The following is a 22,934-nucleotide window of genomic DNA, read 5'->3' on the forward strand; positions in this document are numbered from 1 at the left end:
GTCCCCGCGGCGCGGCGCGGGGCCAGGCGCCCGCCGCCCTCACGCGCCGTGCCGCCCTCCACGCCCTTCCCAGGAGGAGTCGCCACCCCTGGGCGCGAGTGGCCACCTGGCCACAAACAACCGGCGCGGCCTGCGAGGACCCTCGCCCCGCGAACTGCTCGGGCCGGGGTGTCCGCCGTCCGGGAGGCCGCGGGAGGGGGTCGGGAAGGCCGCAGGGCGGCGGCGAAGGGGAAGAGGAGCGTGGACCCCGCGGGGCCGACGGAGAGAGGCCCAGCGCCAAGCGAGCCGGCCGGTGCCGGAGGAAAGCACCCGGTGCCTGCAGTTTGGGGGAGAGGGAAGCCGCCGGACCTTCCCTGTGCAAAGCCCCAACCCGGGCTTGGGAGTGGGGGGTTATTACTTTTTAAAAAGAAAATCATTTTTAATATAGGAACTAAATAAACATAATTCATACCACGGAGGCCACTTTCCTGGCCTTTCCATTCCGGCCCACCTGTGGCAGAGAGTACCTTTTCTTCCCGGGACTACGGAACCGGGCTTCTCTCAAAGAACAAGAATCAAAAGGCAGGAAAGGGCACAAAGACCAGAGTTGAGCCCTCCCCGGAGGACTAAAGGGAGGCTTGTAAAGGTCAAGACCCGCAGCGTGTTAGGGACCCACCCCCAGCCCAGAACTTAGGTCTCCAAATCCTTCCTGGAGATGCAGCAAGGAGGAACCAGCCCAACCGTTTCCCTTCACCATCCTTCCTTCTTCTTTATCACCACTTCCCAACCCCCACTCCAACCCCCGCCCTCCCGCCCCGTCCCTTCCCCACCTCTCCTCCAAATGCCCCAGTATCTGACAAGCAGTTACCAGGAATACCGGTTATCCCAGTTGCGTCCCTGGGTCTGTACCTGTCCAGATAAAGCCATTCGGTGGCCTCCTGAAGTAGCAGATGAATGACTCTAGAGAACACCAGGCTTCCATGAATTTTACACTTTTTTCCCCTTCTGGGCTGAAGCCCTGGTGCATACCAACCCCTACTGCCAGAGAGTTACCTTACGTTTCTCAATCTTGCCAAAACCCCGGAGTGGATCCTACATACTGAAACTCCAACCAAATTCCACACCCTGAGCACAGGCCAGACTGACACCCAGCAGTGAAGGGAGACTCGGATAAATATATGCCCTGTATCTGGACTATCAATCAGGAGCCTCACAGGTCTACTGGCGGGTGGGGCACAGCTGGATTCGTTGGGATGTGGTCTGGAGGGCAGAGATAGGGGATTTGCAGTTTAGCTACTGCTGCTAACTGCTTTTTTCCCCCTTTCAAGCCCCTTTCCCACAGTACTTTTGAGTCCTTTGACTTAACTTCAAGAGAAGTCGTCGTTTGTCTTCTTAAGTTGGAGCGTAAATTCATGTAGACACACAATATGAGGGACCTGAAGAAGAAGGGGACTCGCCAATTAAACCCTCCACGTTGTGGAGAGCTCTTAACTGGAGATGAATTTTGTTGATAGATCCTCAAGCAAGGAAAAGAAAAGATAATGATACTTTGCACATTTTGCCACAGGGTTTCTCAGCAACGAGGACCTTCAAGTGCATTACGTTAATTTTTACATGCCATGAGAAGTGCTGTTCTGTCTTCAACTTCCAGGTGGCTTAAAGGAGGTTCAGTTGCTTTTATTGTTTTTAAACATTGTTTCTGTTCTTTTTTTATGTTTACTTATTTTTGAGAGAGAGGGAGAGACAGAATCCGAAGCAGGCTCCAGGCTCTGAGCTGTCAGCACAGAGCCCCACACGGGACTGGAACTCAGGAACCGGGAGATCACGGCCTGAGCCGAAGTTGGCACTCAGCCCCGGTTCAGTTGCTTTTAAAAAAATTACTTCCGGTTGACACTGCCTGAATAATGTTTGTGGGAACAGTAGGTAAGTCAGTGTAGAGCTCAAAATGTGACATAGAGAATGTTTTCCATTGTCATCAAGGAGTCCCCAGAAGCCAAAACTGAGAGAACAAAACAAAACAAAACAAAACAAAAAGGTGGGAGACTACAGTGAAGCACATAGGAAAGATCCTCTGGAAAGAAAACAAGTAAGATCCATAACATCAAAACCAGTGAAGTGTTTGAGCTTTGGCGGGGGAATCCTAATGGATTATTAGGAAATTATTAATGGAAATAATCAAGATATATTAGTTGGAGCTCATGAAATGAAAAGGAATTGAAAATAAAAATGGAAGGAAAATCCTCAAAATGTGTGCAAACTGCAAATAACAATGATCTCCTGACATTGACATTGGAGTTTATAAAGCGCAGCTTAAACCACAAGACCCAACTGGCTATTCTTCCTTCCGAGGAATTATTTGACTGGCTGAAAATTAAGATTTCTTTTAAAAATAGGCTTTTTTCCCCCAGAACGCAGAAAACATAACTTCTTTATGAGTAATCATAACTAAGAAAGTCATGCGAATTTTAAATCAGTTTACAAAACAAAAGATGCCCTAAGAACAGTTTTCTAGTTCATTTTCAAAGTTTTTAAGTTTATGAATAGTTTAACTTTTAATCAATTCCAGCCAGAATAAAATGTACATTTTAATTTAAAATTGATAAGTATTTATTTTGGGTAAATAAAGGAGTTTAATTATTTTTAAGTTGCTTTTTCACTTACCGCCAGCATCCTGTTTCCTCTGCTGTATCTGATGTGCTTCCCAAGACAAATGCAGGATAAAGAATGGTCACCACTACACTGCTCTAAAGAAAAGTAATAGGGTTATCATCAACTATTACAGGAAGAACTCAGATCCAGAACAGAGCTTCTGATGGGTGTGAAACTTTTTAGCCTAACTTAGGAGCTTTAAGGCCACATTGCCATTCAAAAGGCTTTTTCAATGTTACAGACATATTTCAAGAACTGTTTGACGTTTCTATAACCTATAACTGCCTGAACCCTTGGGAAATTTAAGTTTAGACACGTAATTTAAGTTACAGACATCTAGATGAAAAATAAGTATCCTCCCAGGTTTTCATTTTGTTCAGTTATTTTAAATAGACTTGACCTTGCAAAACTTCTCATGAATGCTGACTCTTGTTCCTCTCTCTCTCTCTGTCTCTCTCACTCTCACTCACATACACACACATACATACACTCTGTAGTCTACAGTTTCTAGTTGGAAAAGTAAATGCAGAATTCGGAAGATCCCAAAAGAAATACATTACTAAGGCAAATCCATAGAGACAGAAAGCATGTTAGATGTTGTCAGGGGCTGGGACTGGGAGGAGGGAAGGATGGGTAAGGACTGCTTACTGTTACAGGGTTTCCTTTGGGGGTGATGAAAATGTTCTGAAACAAGACAATGATCATGGTTGTGCAACATTGTGAATTTACTAAAAGTCACTGAAATGTATACTTTAAAATGGTTAAAATGGTGAAATGTACATTATGTGAAGTTTACCTAAAAAAAAAAAAATCTATTCTTGGGCATCTGAGTGGCTCAGTTGTTAAGCATCTGATTTCGGCTCAGGAGGTGATCTCAAGGTTTGTGAGTTTGAGCCCCACCTCGGGTGAGCTCGTGCCCACTGCTGCTGAGCTTGTGCCCTGCATCAGGTGAGCAAGGACCCCACTTTGGGTGAGGTCAAGCCCCACATCGGGTGAGCCCTGCTGCTGCTGCCCTCTCTCTCTCTCTCTTCCTCCCCTCTCTCTCTGCCCCTCACTCACTTGCTCTCTCTCTCTGTCTCTCTCACAAAATCTGTTCTAATATGGGAATTTTGCCATTTTTCAGTCATAGTGTCCATTGGTATAAATGTAAGCCAGATGTTGTCTTAAGAGATCTTAAAAAAGAATTTGGAAGGAGGAAAAGGGACACCTTGCCCATCATACTGGAAATAAAACATGGAACTGAGTTAACTGCTTAGTTTTCTCCATGTACAGCCAGAAAACACATACAAATTTCATTTAATAAATGTTTCAATCACTCAACTTTGGCCACAGGTAGTTTCTTTTGCTGCCTAACCTAACTCTCTCATGTTACAAGGTAACATACGCTCTCTTGTATTCTAAAGTAACAGAAGACGGTCACAACATCATCACAATATTCACATTCTCAACAGCTTTCTCGGCCTTACCTTCCCCAGGCTACATGAATAGGAATGGCTTTCTCAGCATTCAGTTATTTTAGTTGGTCTTCTTGGCACCCTTTTTCCAGTAGCACCGTTTGCCTGCGAGCCCCTCACAGAAGACAGCACAGAGGGCCTCACCCATCTAAGCAAAGAGCTCCTGTGTTATACATTCTGATAGCCTCAATCTTCTGTCTCAAACACCCCACACGGAATACCTGTTTCTAAGCAGCATCTTGAAGCTGAGTCCCACCAAGTTGGACATGCACTTATGCATGAAGTTTGCATTCTGGGCTCTTGGCAAAACTTTCAGAGTTCCTTAATGTTCCCTTTGGGACACAGTTCACATGTCCAGTGCAAGAGTCCCTGTTTTCCAGTTCCCTCCTGACCCCAACATCTTAGTGATGTGGTCATTGTGTCTGCTCTTTTATTTTGTTTGTTTTTAGAAATATTATTTCCATACTGCTGATTTGTACCTCATATCTTATAAAATGCCTAATTAACATGTCAATTAATTACAAGTGCAGCAGAGTGGAAGATAATTGTGTCTCACAGCCACAAAATCCTGATTAGATGATATTCTTCATCCTGGGTCCCTGAATTGGCACTCACACAGACTAACAGTGTAATAAGGAAGATCCTAATACAATAAAGAAGACCCCTCATCATGTTTCCTGGACAAAGCCTTCCTCTCTGATGCAGTTATAAAGTATTGACTAGAGTGATTATTTCAACATTTAAGGATAGTTAAAAACACAGTAAGAAGGTCCCTCCCAAGGCTGTCTGTCAGATACGTTTTGTTACACTGTTATCTGCATTGAGCCATGTATGTAACAAATGGCACTATATATTTGGAGCACAATATAAGTGGCAGATGTTACACAAGGTGCTTGTAAGATATTATCTCATTTCATCTTCACACCACCTCTGTGAAATAATACTGTTACTATGCCTATTGTACATATAAAAAGACTGAGACTTGGTATTTGCTAACTGCAAATTCTCTTCAAAAACATGGATCCCCTGATGGCTCGGAGCCTGGAGCCTGCTTCCGATTCTGTGTCTCCCTCTCTCTCTGCCCCTCCCCCGTTCATGCTCTGTCTCTCTCTGTCCCAAAAATAAAATAAAAAACGTTGAAAAAAAAAAAATTAAAAAAAAAAAAAAAAACAAAAAACATGGATCCCTAAGGGGCACCTGGGTGGCTCAGTTGGTTAAGTGGCCAACTCTTGATTTCAGCTCAGGTCATGATCGCATGGTTTGTGAAATCAAGCCCCATGTAGGGCTGTGCATAAACAGTGCAAAGCCTGCCAGAGATTCTCTCTCTCCCTCTCTCTCTCTGTCCCGCCCCCACAAATAAGCTTAAAAAAACATGGATCCCTAAAATACTAAGTAAACTAAACTTTTTAAAAATTTGAGTTGCAATAATAGTTTTGAAAGAAATCTCAATAAACATTTCTACTACATATATGGGTTTTATTTCCTTTAAGAGGAGAATGGGTGATTGTGTTCTATACTTGATTTTGCACTTGAATTGATTCCATTATTACCCCTGTAAGGAATTTTGAGTTATTCTTTAAGGCAACATAGAATCCTGGCTTATTTTTAGACTGTCTACTGGATCCAAATATTCATAACCTGAAAAAATAGTATCAACAAATAAAGGACATTGGTTTGCTAACTATTTTGGTGCTTCTATACTTAAATAATTGTTTGAATTGAATTGTTCAGTCCATCTGTTATCCGAAACGTAACAAAGGATATTTGAAGCTTTGCTTCCTGAAGAACACTGCCTTTTTACGTGTGAGATTGATTTTTAATACATTTCTATAGAGTTTCCAAAGATACATAAACTATGATGCTAGAACTGATTGGCAAAAGTATTTTCAAGGCTACCAATCTCAGAGAATGTGTCCGTCAACTTCTAGGTTTCATTTGATTTGGGAAGCCCAGCTTAGGCTGGGGTTTGCTTACTTAGGTTTACCTGACATTTACCTCACCCTCCATCTATACTGGCTGTGAGTCTTTCCTTGCCCATCCCCACCCTTTCCTTCTGCTAGAGTACTAACCAATTACTGTGCTGTAGCAAGCACAGCCTCCTGTTTCTTGTGGTCACAAGGTGTGTACTTTTTGTATAATCTACTTTGTGTTCTCGTCAGCATTAAGATGGTTCCATCCTTTGAAAAAAATAATAATCCATCCTTAGGAAGTCACATTAGAAAACATAAATGTTTTGACTAATTTAAAACTGCAAATGAAAAACACCTCGACTACAATTATCAGTTTATGTGGATGTAGGGTATCATTAAATGAGTTTGGTTGCTTCTTCTTAGTACCAATTACTTTAGACAGGTCTATTTTGTTTTTCTTTATATATGCAATCAGTTGCCCTTTAAGGTAAAGTGGACTGATGCAGAATAATGATTGTGTGTCAGCTCTTCATAGGGTGAGCCTTCGAAGCCAATGCCAAATGCTGATGATAAAATGGTTTAGGAAAGATTCATATTTGTGTCACAAGAATCTCTTCTGTCTACTAAAAAAGCCTTATTTTTAAAGCAGTCGACCAGCTCAAATAACACTATAGAAAAAAATAGAGAAAATGTAGAAAAAATCATATAGAAAAAATAACTTCCAGTTGTTTTGATATTTCCAGTTCAAACTGCTTTCAGTTCTCTGTCAAACATGTCTGTAGAAAGACGATTAAGCTCACACAACTAAACCTAAAAGTCCATCCATGTATATAAACTGTTGGCTCAACCAACAGAGGAGTCGATAAGCATTTCTGAGGTGTTTAGAAGGCTACTGGTAAAAATATATTTCTGATATATATCCAGGTTAACTCTGGAGGTAAATACTGTGTAAATATTACTCAAATTATCCATGTATAACAATTGCCTCTTCAAGGGAAAGAAAATTTATCTACTGGAATCCTTTTTATAATTAAAAAGTGGAAGAATATCCTCCTGCAATTTAGTCTAGATTCTCTAAACTTAAATTTTATTTGCTGGCTCTGCTGTTAAGAAGTTAGTCTCTTGTAGTAACAGGAGACAACAAAGGACACAATATAATCATGAAGAAGACAATTCAACAAGAAGATCTAACAATTGTAAGTATTTATGCATCCAACATGGCAATACCTATATACACAAAACAGTTAATAACCAACATTAAGGAAATAATATAGTAATACAATAATAGTAGGGAACTTTAACACCTCACTTACACGAATGGACAGATAATCTAAACAGAAAATCAACAAGGAAAGAGTAGCTTTGAATGACACACTAAACAGATGGATTTAACAGATATATTCAGAACATTCCAACCTAAAACAGCATAATGCACATTCTTTTCAAGTGCATACGTAACATTCTCCAGAACAGATCACATATTAGGTCACAAAACAAGTCTCAACAAATTAAAAAAGATCAAAATCATATCATGCATCTTTTCGGACCATAACACTATGAAACTAGAAATCAACCACAAGAAAAAAACCTGGAAGGAGCACAAATACATGGAGGTTAAATAACATGCTACTACATGATGAATGGGGCAACCAATAAATCAAAGAAGAAATCAAAAAATGCATGGAGACAAATGAAAATGAAAACACAGTGGTCCAAAACCTTTGAGAGGCAGCAAAATCTGTTGTAAGAGGGAAGTTTATAGCAATACAGGCATACCGAAAGAAGCAAGAAAAAAATCTCAAATAAACAACCTAACCTTACACCTATCAGAACTAGAAAACCCATAACAAACAAAACCCAAACCAGAAGGAAAGAAATAATAAATATTAGAGCATAAATAAATGATATAGAAACAAAAAAAAAAAATAGAACGATCAATGAAACCAGGAGCTGGTTCTCTGAAAAAGTTAACAAAATTGATAAACTTCTAGGCATATTCATGAAACAAAAAGGAGAGATGACTCAAATAAAATCAGAAATGAAAGAGGATAAATAACAATTGACATCACAGAAATGCAAAGGATTGTCAGAGAATATCATGAAAAACTATATGCCAACAAAGTGGACAACCTAGAAGAAATGGATAAATTCTTAGAAACATATAAAATAGCAAAACTGAAGCAGGAAGAAATAGGAAAATTTGAACAGCATTTACCAGCAATGAAATTGAATCAATAACCAAAAAACTCTCAACAAACAAAAGTCCAGGACCAGATGGCTTCATAGGTGAATTCTATCACTTAAAGAAGACATTTTTTTAATGTTTATTTATTTTGGGGAGAGAGAGACAAAGTGTGAGCAGGGGAGGGGCAGAGACAGAGAGAGAGAGGGAGACACAGAATCCAAAGCAGGCTCCAGGCTCTGAGCTGTCAGCACAGAGCCTGACACAGGGCTCAGGCTCACAAGCCATGAGACCATGACCTGAGCTGAAGTCAGATGCTTAACTGACTGACGCTTAACCCAGATGCCCCTACTTAAAGAAGACATTTAAAGAAGAGTTAATATCCATTCTTCTCAAACTTTTCCAAAAAATAGAAGAGGGAGGAAAAGTTCCAAATTCATTCTGTAAGGTCAGCATTGCCTTGATACCAAAACCAGATAAAGATACAACAACAACAAAAAAAGGAGAACTACAAGCCAATATCTCTGAAAATCATAAATGCAAAAATCCTCAACAAAATACTAGCAAACTGAATCCAACAATATATTTAAAAAAAACATTCACCACGAGTGGGTTTTATTCCCATGATGCAAGTGTGCTTTAATGCTCATAAATCAATCATCGTGATACATCACATCAATAAGAGAAAAGGTAACAACTGCATGATCATTTGGATGCAGAAAAAGCATTTGACAAAGGACAACATCCATTCATGATAAGAAGCCTTCAACAAAGAAGGTTTACAGGGAACATACCTCTAAATAATAAAGGCCTTATATGAAAAACCCACAGCTAACATCATATTCAATGATGAAAAACTGAGTTTTTTTTGTTACCTAAGATCAGGAATAAGATAAGGATGCCCATTCTCACCACTTTTATTCAACATAGTACAGGAAGTCTGGGCCACAGCAATCAGACAACAAAAAGGAATAAAAGGCCTACTAATTGGTAAGGAAGAAGTAAAATTTTCACTATTTGTAGATGACATGATACTATATAGAGAAAACCCTAAAGACTACACACACACACACACACACACACAATTAGAAAATGATACATGAATTCAGTAAGTCGCAGGATACAAAATCAATGTACACAAGTCCATTGCATTTCTATACACTAATAATTAAGTGGCTGAAAGAGAAATTAAGAAAACAATACCATCTACAAATGCACTAAAAATAATTAAATACCTAGGAATAAACTTTACCAAGAAGGTGAAAGACCCGTACTCTGAAAACTATAAAACATTGATGAAATAAATTGAAGATGACACAAAGAAATGGAAACACATTCCATGCTAATGGATTAGAAGGACAAATATTGTTAAAATGTTTATAACACCCAAAGAAATCTATAGATTTAATGCAATCCCTGTCAAAATACCAACAGCATTTCTCACAGTACTAGAACCAGCAATCCTAAAATTTGTATGGAACCACAAAAGACCCCAGATAGCCAAAGCAATCTTGAAAAAATAAACAAAACCAGAGGCATCACAATTCCAGGCTTCAAGTTATATTACAAAGCTGCAATAATCAAAACAGTAAGGCGCTAACACAAAAATAGACACACAGATCAATAGAACAGAATAGAAAGCCCACAATAAATAAAATAAATAAACCCATAATTATATGGTCAATTAATCTTCCAGAAAGGAGGCAAAAATATGCAATGGGAAAAAGTCTCTTCAACAAATGGTGTTGGGAAAACTGGGCAGCCACATGCAAAAGAATGAAACTGGACCACTTTCTCTCACCATACACAAAAATACACTCAAAATGGATTAAGGACATATATATGAGACCTGAAACCATACAAAATCCTAGAAGAGAGCACAGACAGTAATTTCCTTGACATTGGCAATAGCAACATCTTTCTAGATATGTTCCCCAAGTCAAGGGAAACAAAAGAAAAAATAAACTATTGGGACTACATCAAAATAAAAACTTTCTGCACAGCAAAGGAAACAATAAACAAAACTAAAAGACAAACTACTGAATGAGAGAAGATATTTGGAAGCAACATATCCAATAAAAGGTTAGTATCCAAAATCTATAATGAACATATATAACTTGACACCAAAAAAACAAATAATACAATTAAAAATGGGTAGAAGACATGAACAGACAATTCTCCAAGGAAGACATACAGATGGTCAACAGGCACATGAAAAGATTTTCAACATTATTCATCATCAGGTCAATGTAAATCAAATCCACAATGAGATACTACCTCATATCTGTCAGATGGCTAAAATAAAAAACACAAGAAAGAAGTGTTGGTGATGACATGGAGAAAAAGGAACCCTCTTGTACTGTTGGTGGGAATGCAAACCAGTACAGCCACTGTGGAAGACACTATGGAGGCTCCTCAAAAAATTAAAAATAGAATTAACCTGTGATCCAGTAATTGCACTACTAGGTATTTACCCCAAAAATATGAAAACATTAATTCAAAGGGATATATGCACCCCTATGTTTATTGCAGCATTATTTACAATAACCAAATTATGGAAGTAGCCCAAGTGTCATCAATAAATGAATGGGGGGCACCTGGGTGGCTCAGTTGGTTAAGCATCCAACTTTGGCTCAGGTCATGATCTCACAGTTTGTGAGTTTGAGCCCCTCATCAGGCTCTCTGCTGTCAGCACAGAGCTTGCTTTGGATCCTCTGCTTGCCTATCTTTCTGCCCCTCCCCCACTCATTCTCTCTCCCTCTCTCTCCCTCTCTCAAAAATAAATAAATATTAAAAAATAGGGGCGCCTGGGTGGCTCAGTCGGTTAAGCATCCAACTTTGGCTCAGGTCATGATCTCACGGTCAGTGAGTTCAAGCCCTGCGTCAGGCTCTGTGCTGACAGCTCAGAGCCTGGAGCCTGCTTCAGATTCTGTGTCTCCCTCTCTCTCTGACCCTCCCCCGTTCATGCCCTGTCTCTCTCTGTCTCAAAAATAAATAAACATTAAAAATATATATATATATAAAATAAAAAATAAATAAATGAACAGATAAAGTGGCAGATATATATGGAAATATTATTCAGCCATAACAAGGAATGAAATCTTGCCATTTGCAACAACATGGATGGATCTAGAGAGTAGAATGCTAAGGGAAATAGGCCAGAGAAAATCATTCCATATGATTTCACTCATTCGTGGAATCTAAGAAACAAAAGAAATAAACAAAGGAAAAAAAGAAACAGACAAATTAAAACAGACTATAGAAAACAAACTTGTGGTTACCAGAGGAGGGGAGGATTACGAGGTGGGAGATGGATGAAATAAGTGAAAGGGATTAAGAATACACTTGTCTTGATGAGCACTGAGTAATATATGGAACTGTTGAATCACTATGTTGTATATCCGAAAGTAATATAACAATGTATGTTAAGTACATTGGAATTAAAATCTTTATTAAAAAAAGAAGTCTCTTGGACTTTTCCGGGTTTCAAGATCATTGCAGGGGTCCCACACACCATGTCCTTCTGTAACCATATTCAAAGACAGAAATAGCTAGCGGTACAGGGCCAAGAGCTCTTAGTACCCTGTCTCTTATCAGAAAGGAAAATATTCCCTAGGATATCCAAAGAGGATTTCCTCTTACACTTCATTGGTCAGAACTGGGTCACATGCTTGCTCTTAGGCCAAAAACTGGAGCCACTTTCCCTGAGATCATAATATCTCCAATGAATATCTAAATAGGGATTCTGTTAGCAAGAAAGAAGGAACAGGATAAGAATGGTTTTTGCTACCCTCAAACTTATTATGTTATTAGAATGGCATGGAAGCTTGCTAAAAGCCAGTGTTCTGTTGATACTCCTTGACTATAACTAGACACAATATTGGTACTCTTAGGTACCACTGCTAAGGTTGAATGCAGAACTAAGGAAATGTTTAATTAAAATGGTGTGTGCCTGGGTAGCTCAGTTGGTTAAGCATCAGACTCTTGATTTCAGCCCAGGTCATGATCTCATGGTTCATGAGACTGAGTCCTAGGTCAGTCTCGTGGAGCCTGCTTAGGATTCTCTCTCTCTCTGCCCCTTTCTCTCTCTCTCTCTCTCTCAAAGTAAATAAACTTTTAAAAAATGTGGTATATAATTCAAGGAAAAGAACTAATTATCCTTCTAAATTTGTGTTAGTACCTGTGATTTTGCCAGAATTTTTGAAGAACTGTATTTGAATGAAGTTTTACCCTCAAAAAGAGAATAAAATCTATTCAAACAAATAGAAATAGATTATGATCTGGACTGTTTTTGAAAACATGTATTTTATTGTGGCTATAAGTATATTTTGAGTTTGGGGAACCTGTATGGCTCAGTCAGTTAAGAGTCCAACTTAAGCTCACATCATGTTCTCAGGGTTCATGGGTTCGAGCTCCGCATCAGGCTCTTTGCTGTCAGCACGGTGCCAGCTTCAGACCCTCTGTCTCCCTCTCTCTCTGCCCCGCCTCCACTCACTTTCTCTCTCTCTCTCTCTCCCTCTCTCAAAAATAAATAAACATTAAAATGAAAGAATACTTTGAGTTTGTGTTTGTCCTACTACTCACAAGAACAAAATCATGAATCAAAAAGTGAAAAATTCAAACTGCTTTCAAGTGTCATTGAAGTCATAGATACTACATCTAGTCTATATATCACAGAAGCCTTCCAAAAAGTTGAAACCAAACTTCTGAAATTTAATTTAGTTAAACTACTTGTTTATGAAAACACAAGCTTGGTCTCAAAATACTGTTTTCAGTTTAAATGAGGAAGTACAGGTTTTAGGAAGTAGTAGTTCGTGTGGTGGCTATGAATTAATAGGGTATCACTGCTTTGGGAAATTCTCCAGACTGTTATTATTAGTAAGAATAACTTTGCACAGTTTTTTAGATATACTTTTTTAGATGATAGTCACCAAACATCAAGAATACTAAAAATTGTCCACATCATAGTAAGATGTCTCCTCCAAAAAAAAGCATCCATTTCCAGTAATTTTTAAATGATTATTAAAGACTATAATTTGGATAAAAAGATAAAAACACAATTTTTCCATTTCCCATTATAAATGAACTTCCAAACATATCTGTACTTATATTTTACTAAAGACAAGACCTATCAGAGTAAACCTGGCTATCAAACCAAAACACTTATCTCATCTCTTTTAAAAAATAGCTAATACAGTAAAATTAAAAGTTTACTTTTAGGGGTGCCTCGGTGGCTCAGTCAGTTGAATATCTGACTTTTGATTTCAGGTCAGATCATGATCCCAGGATCATGGGATCAAGCCCTGTGCCCAGTGCAAACCCTGCTTAAGATCCTCTCTCTCTTTCTCTCTCTAAAAAAATAAAAATAAAAATAAAAGTCGTTTCCTTTTAAATGTTGTATCCTGTAAAAGGTAACTGCTAAAAATATCTTCAGTTATCCATGGATAGGTTTTCCACACTTTTTACAGCATGTGCCAGACAAAAATGAGATGGTAATGTGATAAGTCATCATCAACCAATAACTTGTTTTATCACTCTAGTAAATAATAAGCATTAGATATGAAAGTGAAGTTAATGAGGTATAAGATTTTCTTGGTGAGATTGGAACAATTCCACAGAATGCAGAAGGGGTGGCAGCCTTACGGTTTCCTAGTAAGCAGATTATATATAAAATCTGAAGATTTCCAAGTTTGATATTTTCTATTTTATCTGTTTACTTTTTATTTTTCTTTTTTAGAATTTATTTTCCACATTATAATTTATTGGGTGTTAGATTCTTGTGAGGATGTAAGAGAACATCATTTCTGAATGGGTGCTTATGAAATGAAGCCTATCTTGATCAACTGGTCAACTGAGCAATGAAATCTCTGGCCAGCAGTGAGTTGTTGGCTGGGGGAGGTTCATTTGTTTGTTTTTGTTTTGTAATATTTTATTTATATATATATATATATTTTTTAATTTTTTTTAACATTTATTTATTTTTGAGACAGAGAGAGACAGAGCATGAACAGGGAGGGGCAGAGAGAGAGAGGGAGAAACAGAATCCGAAACAGGCTCCAGGCTCTGAGCTGTCAGCACAGAGCCCGACGCGGGGCTCGAACTCACGGACCGTGAGATCATGACCTAAGCCGAAGTCGGACGCTTAACCGACCGAGCCACCCAGGCGCCCCTATTTATATATATTTTAAGTAAGATACAAACCCAAGGGATAGGTCCCATGGCTCATGAGCATTTAAAAAATAGGATTTGAAGATTATAATTACTATAGGCTGAATTGTGTCCCCCCGCCCTAAAAATCATATGTTGAATCCTAACCCCCAGGACCACAGAACTGACCTTATTTGCAATAGGATCCTTACAGACGTAATTAATTAATTAATTAAGATGAGGTAATGTTGGAGCGGGGTAGGCCTTTACTTCAATATGACTGGTAAAGGTAAGTATGGACATGGACACACACCCAAGAAGAATGCCATGTGAAGATGAAAGTAGAGATCCTATAAGTCAAGGACCACCAAATATTGCTAACAAAACACCGGAACCTAGGAGAAAAACCTGGAACAAACTCGACCTTACAGCCTTCAGAAGGAACCAACCTGGTCAACACTGATTTCGGACTTCAAGCATCCAGAACCATGGGACAATGAATTGCTGTTGTTCTAAGCCACCCAGTTTGTGGTATTTTGTTACTGCAGTCCTAACAAACTAATAATTAATCATAGTTTAGCTTCTTTCATCAGAAAATAATAACATTTGACCCCTCCCAGGCATTGATTTTTTTCAGGATCAAACAATCAAAGTGGTTGTGATGGCTAAAGCAAACCAAACTTCTAATTTCCACTACTGTCCTTACAGGCAATACTTTATAATAAAAATTCTTTGGAAACCGATTAAATTTTGGTTATCCGGTATATATACTTAATGTTAATGTCAGATATAGCAGAAGCAGAGCATTATGTGACACTGATACACAGTGTACGTAAGGAAAAGTTTATAACATCCAAAAATGTAAATACATTTCAGCATTACAATTAGAGTTAAACATTTTCATATGCAAAAACAACATTAGAGACTTATATCTAAGATGAAAAAGGTATGATTCAACTTCAATAATAAAAAAAAAAAAGAAGTGGTTGAAAAGTAATTTATGTATTTTTCTTTCCCTTTTCATGAAGTCATTAAGGGCAAATTTCACACTTTCTTTCCTGCCCTCTGAGTTAAAGATTTGGATATAATATGGAACAATATGTGGTCATTTGGCAGGTAACTAGAGGACCCAAAGTAGTGATATTCTAAAATCTAGACCCAGAGCCAAGAAATACCTGTGGCTGTCTTAAGGTATGTTAAGCCTCTCTAACAAGATTAAACCTTGGAAAAAGATGGTTCCTATTGAGGAGGGAGGAACCAGGGGAGGAAGGGAGAGGGAAACAGAGACAGAAAGTTGTCAATACCATCCAAGGAAAACAGAACTACCTGACAGGTAGCCCTAGAAAACTCATAGTAAACAGAAGGATCATTTATTTGGCTTTGCCACACCTACTTAAAACTCCTTTAAAGCCATCTAATTCACTTTCTTCCATTTAATTTCCACCAGGTAATCTGGTATTTATTCATTTAGTTTTGCAGGCCACATGATGCTGGACAGAGGGAGTGTTAGGGAGTATTCTTTTCCCTAGAAAGGAATATGCCCCTCTGCAAATTAAAATAGTAGTATAAATCAGATTCTTTACTTTTAGCAAATATAATCTAGCTGTAACAGTTAAAAGAAAAATAATGGCTAACAGTTATGGAGTATTTGCTATGTGCCTGACATATCTTTTTTTAATTTTTTTTAAAGTTTATTTATTTTTGAGACACAGAGAGAGAGTGAGGGAGGGGCAGAGAGAGAGGGAGATACAGAATGCAAAACAGGCTCCAGGCTCTGAGCTGTCAGCACAGACCCCAATGTGGGGCTTGAACCCACAAACAGCGAGATCATGACCTGAGCCAAAGTCAGACACTCAACCGACTAAGCCACCCAGGCACCCCTGTGCCTCACATAGCTTTAAGCACTTTACTTGTTCATTTAATTCTCACAGAAAACCCTTGAAGTAAGTGTAATTATTAAGCCCATTTTACAGACAAAGAAATTAAGGATTAGACCTCTGGGGAAGTGTTTTACTGAGCCTCTAGATCTGAGAGTTAAGAAACAAAAACCTCGACCAGTAGTAATCCCCTAATGTACTCTACCTTCTTATACCCAGCTTAAGGTAGACAGCTTCATCAATCATGTTACCATACAAGGTAGTACCTGCACTATCTCAGCAACTCTGTACACAGCTCAGTTCCCTCTTGAGAATGAAGATAGCAGTAAAGAATTCCAAACAAATCTATTGTATCTTCTCAGATCAATCATGGCTGAGTGATTCTCCAAGTTGTAGAGATAGTATGAAACAGCTTGAATATTTTGGGTGTACAGGTTAGCTGCAATTTTGTGTGGACACTATTACATTGCTGGTCTAGAAGTTGTACTGTAAAACCATTTGGCAGTTTTGTAAGGGTGAATTTCTTTTGCAAGTACTAGATATTCAGACTGCAAGTAATGAAACCTTACCCACACCGTGTGGTAAGAGACTTCATGCATTCCTTGGAACCACTATAATCCTTAAAAATGTATGGCCAAAACTTCAGTTTGAGTTGTCTGCTTTTCTTTAATAATTCTCCAGATCTTCAATTGATGAACTGAAATAAACACCAATAAAATATAGGCACAGGCGATTCCCTACGGTTACCTTTTACCTTGGACCAACAAGACATTTAAATTTTCTTATTCTGCTGAGAATAAGACTTTTTAGGAGTTAAGACTATGGAATTGGGCCTCAAGTATTCAGTTATATTATCAATATTAAAGAAATGAACATATATTAATCAAATTAGAGAGCAACGAAAGAAGAGGTAAACAGAGGAAAAACATGAGGTATGGCTTATCAATCTCTGTAAAAAGAGTAATTCCCTCCTGCCCCCCATTAACTAACTTCAAGATTACCAGAGAGGCTGGGAGAAGAGAGGAGAGAAAGTGGTGCTTACCCCAAGGGGGTATGGAGAGAAGTGCCTTTCACAGAGTCTCAGCAGAGCTGGAAGAGGGCACATCTTTGCTGCCTCTAGACACTCCTACGAGGTGGCAGGCACTCGCCAAAAAAGCAGAAACACGCAAGTGAACAGAAAGACAAGATGTCTACCCCGTGAGGCTTACATCCACTTTGACAAACTCATGGTTGGGCATATTACTCCTTTATACTACAGGAGAAGAAAAGCTGTGGAGGGGTGGATAGAGAACTGACATCTACTGAGTGCTCACTTTGTACAAGGCTCTGGACCTTCTTGTACCCCGCTGACTTGTGGATCTAACACATAAGACTTGAAGAGCTGCTGAAAAATCCTGATGTCCTCCCTGCTTCAGATCCTAAATAGACCAGACTACATTATGGACTACATAATCAGTGGTCTATAAAAATAGCAATCATAGAAATACTTAGAATCCGCAAATTGGGACAGTGTGGGCACGTGGAAGACACTTAATAAATATTTTTAGAATGAATGCATGATTAATAATTTTTAAAACTGTCAAAAATCAGTTTCATTATTTAAGAATTTATTGTGTTTTTTTGAGTTTACTTATTTATTTTTGAAAAAGACAGAGAAAGAGAGAGAGTGAGTGTTGGGGGTGGGAAGGGGCAGAGACAGAGGGAGAGAGAGAATCACAAGCAGGCTCCATTCTGTCAGCACAGAGCCTGGATGCGGGACTCAATCTCATGAACTGGGAGAGTGTGACCTGAGCAAAAATCAAGAGTCAGAGGCTTAACCGACTGAGCTATCCAGGCACCCCAAGAATTTATTGCATGACATGAAGTTATTTGACACTATAAAAGTGTTTGTCTTAACCTCTTAAAGGGAACATTGTGTAAATAAATAGCCTGAACATTGCCTAAATAAAGAAAATGCTTAGAGAATTTAAGATAGGATGAAGAGCTATTTTAGGCAAGTACTCCAACTTCTTATACCCATGAGAATTCTTTATAAACAAGCCAACAACTTCAAGTCACAAAAGGTCCTCCACCTGAGCAGCACCTATTATTATAGCATGCATTCCAGGGGGGCTGGCTGACCCTTATCTTCAAAATGAATGATGTTGAGAACCCGAAAAGTAAACAATGCAGATTGTTCTCCTTTCTGAACTCATAGGACATACACTTTTAGGAGCAGAAAAAAAGGGGAAACATTTAGTTTGCTTAGTGAAAACAAGAGAAATCGTCCAGTGGATTTGCATTCTGAACAGATTAAGTATGCCATTTGTTGATTGGCTAATTTCATTGGAAGAAATTCAATATTGAGGGAAAGAAATGCAATTGCAGGGGCCCCTGGGTGGCTCAGTCAGTTAAACGTCCGACTTCATTCAGCTCAGGTCATGATCTCACAGTTCGTGAGTTCAAGCCCCATGTCAGGCTCTGTGTTGACAGCTCAGAGCCTGGAGCCTGCTTCGGATTCTGTGTCCCTCTCTCTCTGCCCTTCCCCACCTCTCAAAAATGAATAAACAATAAAAAATATTTTTAAAAAATGTAATTGCATAATTCTCTGTCAAATATGAAGAATACTCAAGTATAACAAATTTTTGGCAAGTTAAAGAATATGAATAAATGTACATTCCTATTATTGATAGCAGTACAGTATCTTACAATATTGTCTTCCTGCTTAACTGCTTCCTTAACAGTCCACTTAGAGCCTAGCAAGAGGTGAGGGGGAAAAGATTTTATTACTTCTATTTAGAGTAAAAAAAAAATTAATGCTTACCTCTTTATTTTATTTTTTTTAAGTTTATGCACTTATTTTGAGCAAATGAGCAAGGGAAGGGCAGAGAGAGAGGGAGAGAGAGAGTCCCAAGTGGGTTCCATGCCATCAGTGCAGAGCCTGATGCCAGGCTTGAACCCACAACTGTGTGATCATGACCCAAGCCAAAACCAGGAGTTAGACGCTTACCCGACAGAACCACCCAGGCGCCCCTAGAGTAAAAATTTTAATTAACCTTCCTAACAAACATGGAAGGGAAAAACCAATATCAAGTCATCTGGATGAGAGTGGAGGAAATCCTCTCTGCTTAGGCTGATGTTTTTGTAAACCAAGTGAAGATGCTGGTCAACTCCCAACGTGAGCTAGAGAGCAAAGAGATAAGCAAACCCAGGAGATGGAAAGTTGGGCAGCTTCTGTCTTTTAGAGCCTCAGCTTTGTGGTAAAGCTTCATTGTTTTAAGAGAATTATTGGAAATTTCTAGCATGACACACCCACATTAAGATATCTGCGCTCGTTCCTGAGACACATGCAACCACACAATCGTCTCTTAATTATCCCTGTTAAAAGGGAACAGTGGTGAGGTTGAGCATCCAACTTCGGCTCAGGTCATGATCTCACAGTCTGTGAGCTCGAGCCCGCATCAGGCTCTGTGCTGACAGCTCGGAGCCTGCAGCCTGCTTCAGATTCTGTGTCTCCCTCTCTCTCTGCCCCTCCCCCGCTCATGCTCTGTCTCTCTCTCTCTCTCTCTGTCAAAAATAAATAAACATTAAAAAAAATGGAACAGTGGTAAAAATAACCCCAAATATCTGTGTGGGGGGAGGGGGTTGGACACCTTTTCATTTCACATTTAAATTTTTTTATTGAGGTATAGTTTACATACCTTAGTTTTAGGCATACAACATAATGCTTTGATATTTATATATATTGTGAAATGATCACCACCATAAGTCTAGTTAAAACCTGTCACCAAACACAGTTACTGAATTTATCTTTCTTGTGATGAGAACTTTTAACATCTACTTTCTTAGCAACTTTCAAATATGCAATACAGTATTATTAACTATAGTCACCATGCTGTATATTACATCTCTGTGACTTACTTATTTTATAACTGGAAGTTTGTACCTTTTGACTCCTCTCATCAATTTTGCCCACTGCCCAAGCCCCACCTCTGGCAACCACCAGTCTGTTCCCAATATCTTTTTATTTTTTTTTATTTTTATTTTTTTTAAATTTTTTTTTTTCAACGTTTTTTATTTATTTTTGGGAGAGAGACAGAGCATGAACGGGGGAGGGGCAGAGAGAGAGGGAGACACAGAATCGGAAGCAGGCTCCAGGCTCCGAGCCATCAGCCCAGAGCCTGACGCGGGGCTCGAACTCACGGACCGCGAGATCGTGACCTGGCTGAAGTCGGACGCTTAACCGACTGCGCCACCCAGGCGCCCCCCCAATATCTTTTTAAAAACCATTTAACTGGGCTATGGATATACTATAGTATCAAGATGTATTATGAAAAGTTGATGAACATTAAGAATTACTTAATTCTTGTTGGTAGCCATTGTTGTTGGTAGCAGATTGTTGTTGGTAGCCATTTCATTCTTTCAAGGAGTTTATGCCCAGTGTTGATGGAAACTGAAGAGTCATAATGCATCTCCAGGAATAAATTAGGGCCTGAAGGAATATGAAAGTTGAGAAGTATCCATTTATATGTCTCTTCTTATCTAACATTTAGGAATCTGTGTCTGAAAGACAAGGAAGTTAACAGATGATCACTGGATTACCTATCACATAGAGAAGGGAAGAAGAGTTTTCTAAGAACCTTTGATCTTCAAAGTCAGAAATGAACATAAAATAAATTTATGACAGGAAACCAACGTGGGGAGCATACCAGGTGGCAAGAACCAACTGGCTTAGAACCAACTGGCCCAAGAGCAGAGTAACATTTATTGTTTCATTGAAAAGAAGAAAATAACTTTATTTATTTATTTTTGAGAGAGAGAGAAAAAGAGCATGAGTAGGGGAGGGGCAGAGAGAGAGGGAGACAGAGAATCTGAAGCAGGCTTCAGGCTCTGAGCTGTCAGTACAGAGCCCAATGTGGGGCTCGAACCCACAAACCGTGAGATTACGACCTGAGTCAAAGTCAGATGCTTAACCAACGGAGCCACCCGGCACCTCAAGAAGAAGATAACTTTAAAAAGACAGTGATATAATATTTTATTTGTTAATAATTTAATATTTGAAAATTTCCAAAAAGGACATTTCTACACATTCACATCAAAAAAGTCATGTTCCCACCCCAAATATCCATGTACATTGTATTTTTAGTGTATGATACAAAACAGCTTAAGCAACTCTACTTCTAAAACATATTTCTCATATTTATTTCATGACAAATCCCCAGGCTGGAGGCAGGGTAAAACCCAAGAGGCTACTGCCCCTTCCAGAATAACCATGTGGGAAGCTTCAGGATGGTTAGGTGAACATAGAATGGCTATGAGCTTCTGGTAAGCAGAACTAGGTATTATTCATCTTTAGACATGGCACTTATTACAGTGCTTGGTACATAGTCACTATTGGATAAATGTTGATTAATAAGTGTGCACCTCATAGGTTTAAACCATAGGTAGCTACCTGGATTGGGAAGAAGTCACAGACTGAAATTCAAATTATGTTAGTAACTTGTCCTATGAATTTTTATGAGTCAGTTCCTGTCTATTTGGTCATCTAGGAAAGAGGCTGCCTGGTGGAATGTTTAATGTATCTTATGTGCATTGAACTCCTCATATAAAAGTACCAAGCAATTACCATTATTATTAACTAAAGAGCTCATCCTTTATATTTACCGAAGTGCCTTTCATCCAAATACTTGAAAGCACTTCCAATTATGGCAAATTACTCCTAATACTTTTCTAAAACCTTAACACATTTTAAGGACTGAAAACATATCTATAGCTTTCATTTATAATTATTATTTTTACTCAGTCCAGATGGCTTCACTGTAATGACAGTTTTTAAAGGCTTTCTTTGGTCTCTCAAATTTTTCAGAATTAATGACATATTTACATTGAACGGGCTACCAGCTAAAAAGAAATAATTTAGTAGGCCCTTAGACTCACTATTTCACCCAAGGGCAATATGACTTTTACTCTGTTCACTGTGGACAGATTCAGATAAATCTGAAGAAATCTTTTGCCATTATCCAGAGACCCACAATCTCTGAATCATCACCAGCGCTGGAGGCATAAGTCAACTCTGGGATTTAAGTAGCCCAGAGTCACCAAGGAGCAGCCACATTCCATGAAAGGAACGTGAGTCCTCGGGAATCACTGACACTCATTAAGTTCTTCTAGCGCCAAAGAAGGCAGGGGTGCCTACCAACAGGGCACCTCAAGGACCCCTTGCATTTCTGCTGCTTAAATCCAGGCCAGGCTTGGCTACTAGGACCTCAGGCATTTGTAGACATCCTTCTGAGGGCCATTTGTTAGTGCACTGTGGTCCAGTTCTACAACTGGTGCAAACCTACCTATCTTCACTGCCAAAAAGAGAAAAAAATGCTAAGACAAAAACAACGAAGGCAGGAGCCAATGATAGTTTTAAGAAATGGTTGTGTCTAACAAGTCCCTTTACATAGAAGTATATTAGTATTGTTTTCCAGTGTCTGTATTTAACATAAAACAATGATCATTTTGAAACTAAAACACTTATATTTAAAGCATATAACATGACGACTTGCGTTGGAAATTTGAAAAAGGCTAAATATAGATCTTCATTTCATAACTGCTGTAAAATGTAGAAAATTGTATAATTGACAAAATTATAAATCAACCTCTTTCTCTCATCTTACACAATAGAATTAACAAAGCCCCCAAAGGATAAATCATTCCAAAATACAGACCATTTGTAATTTTTTATTTACAAATGGAGTGCATATTTTCT

The sequence above is a fragment of the Panthera tigris genome, chromosome C1 (assembly GCF_018350195.1).
Source record: "Panthera tigris isolate Pti1 chromosome C1, P.tigris_Pti1_mat1.1, whole genome shotgun sequence".
In the NCBI taxonomy this organism is placed as follows: Eukaryota; Metazoa; Chordata; class Mammalia; order Carnivora; family Felidae; genus Panthera; species Panthera tigris.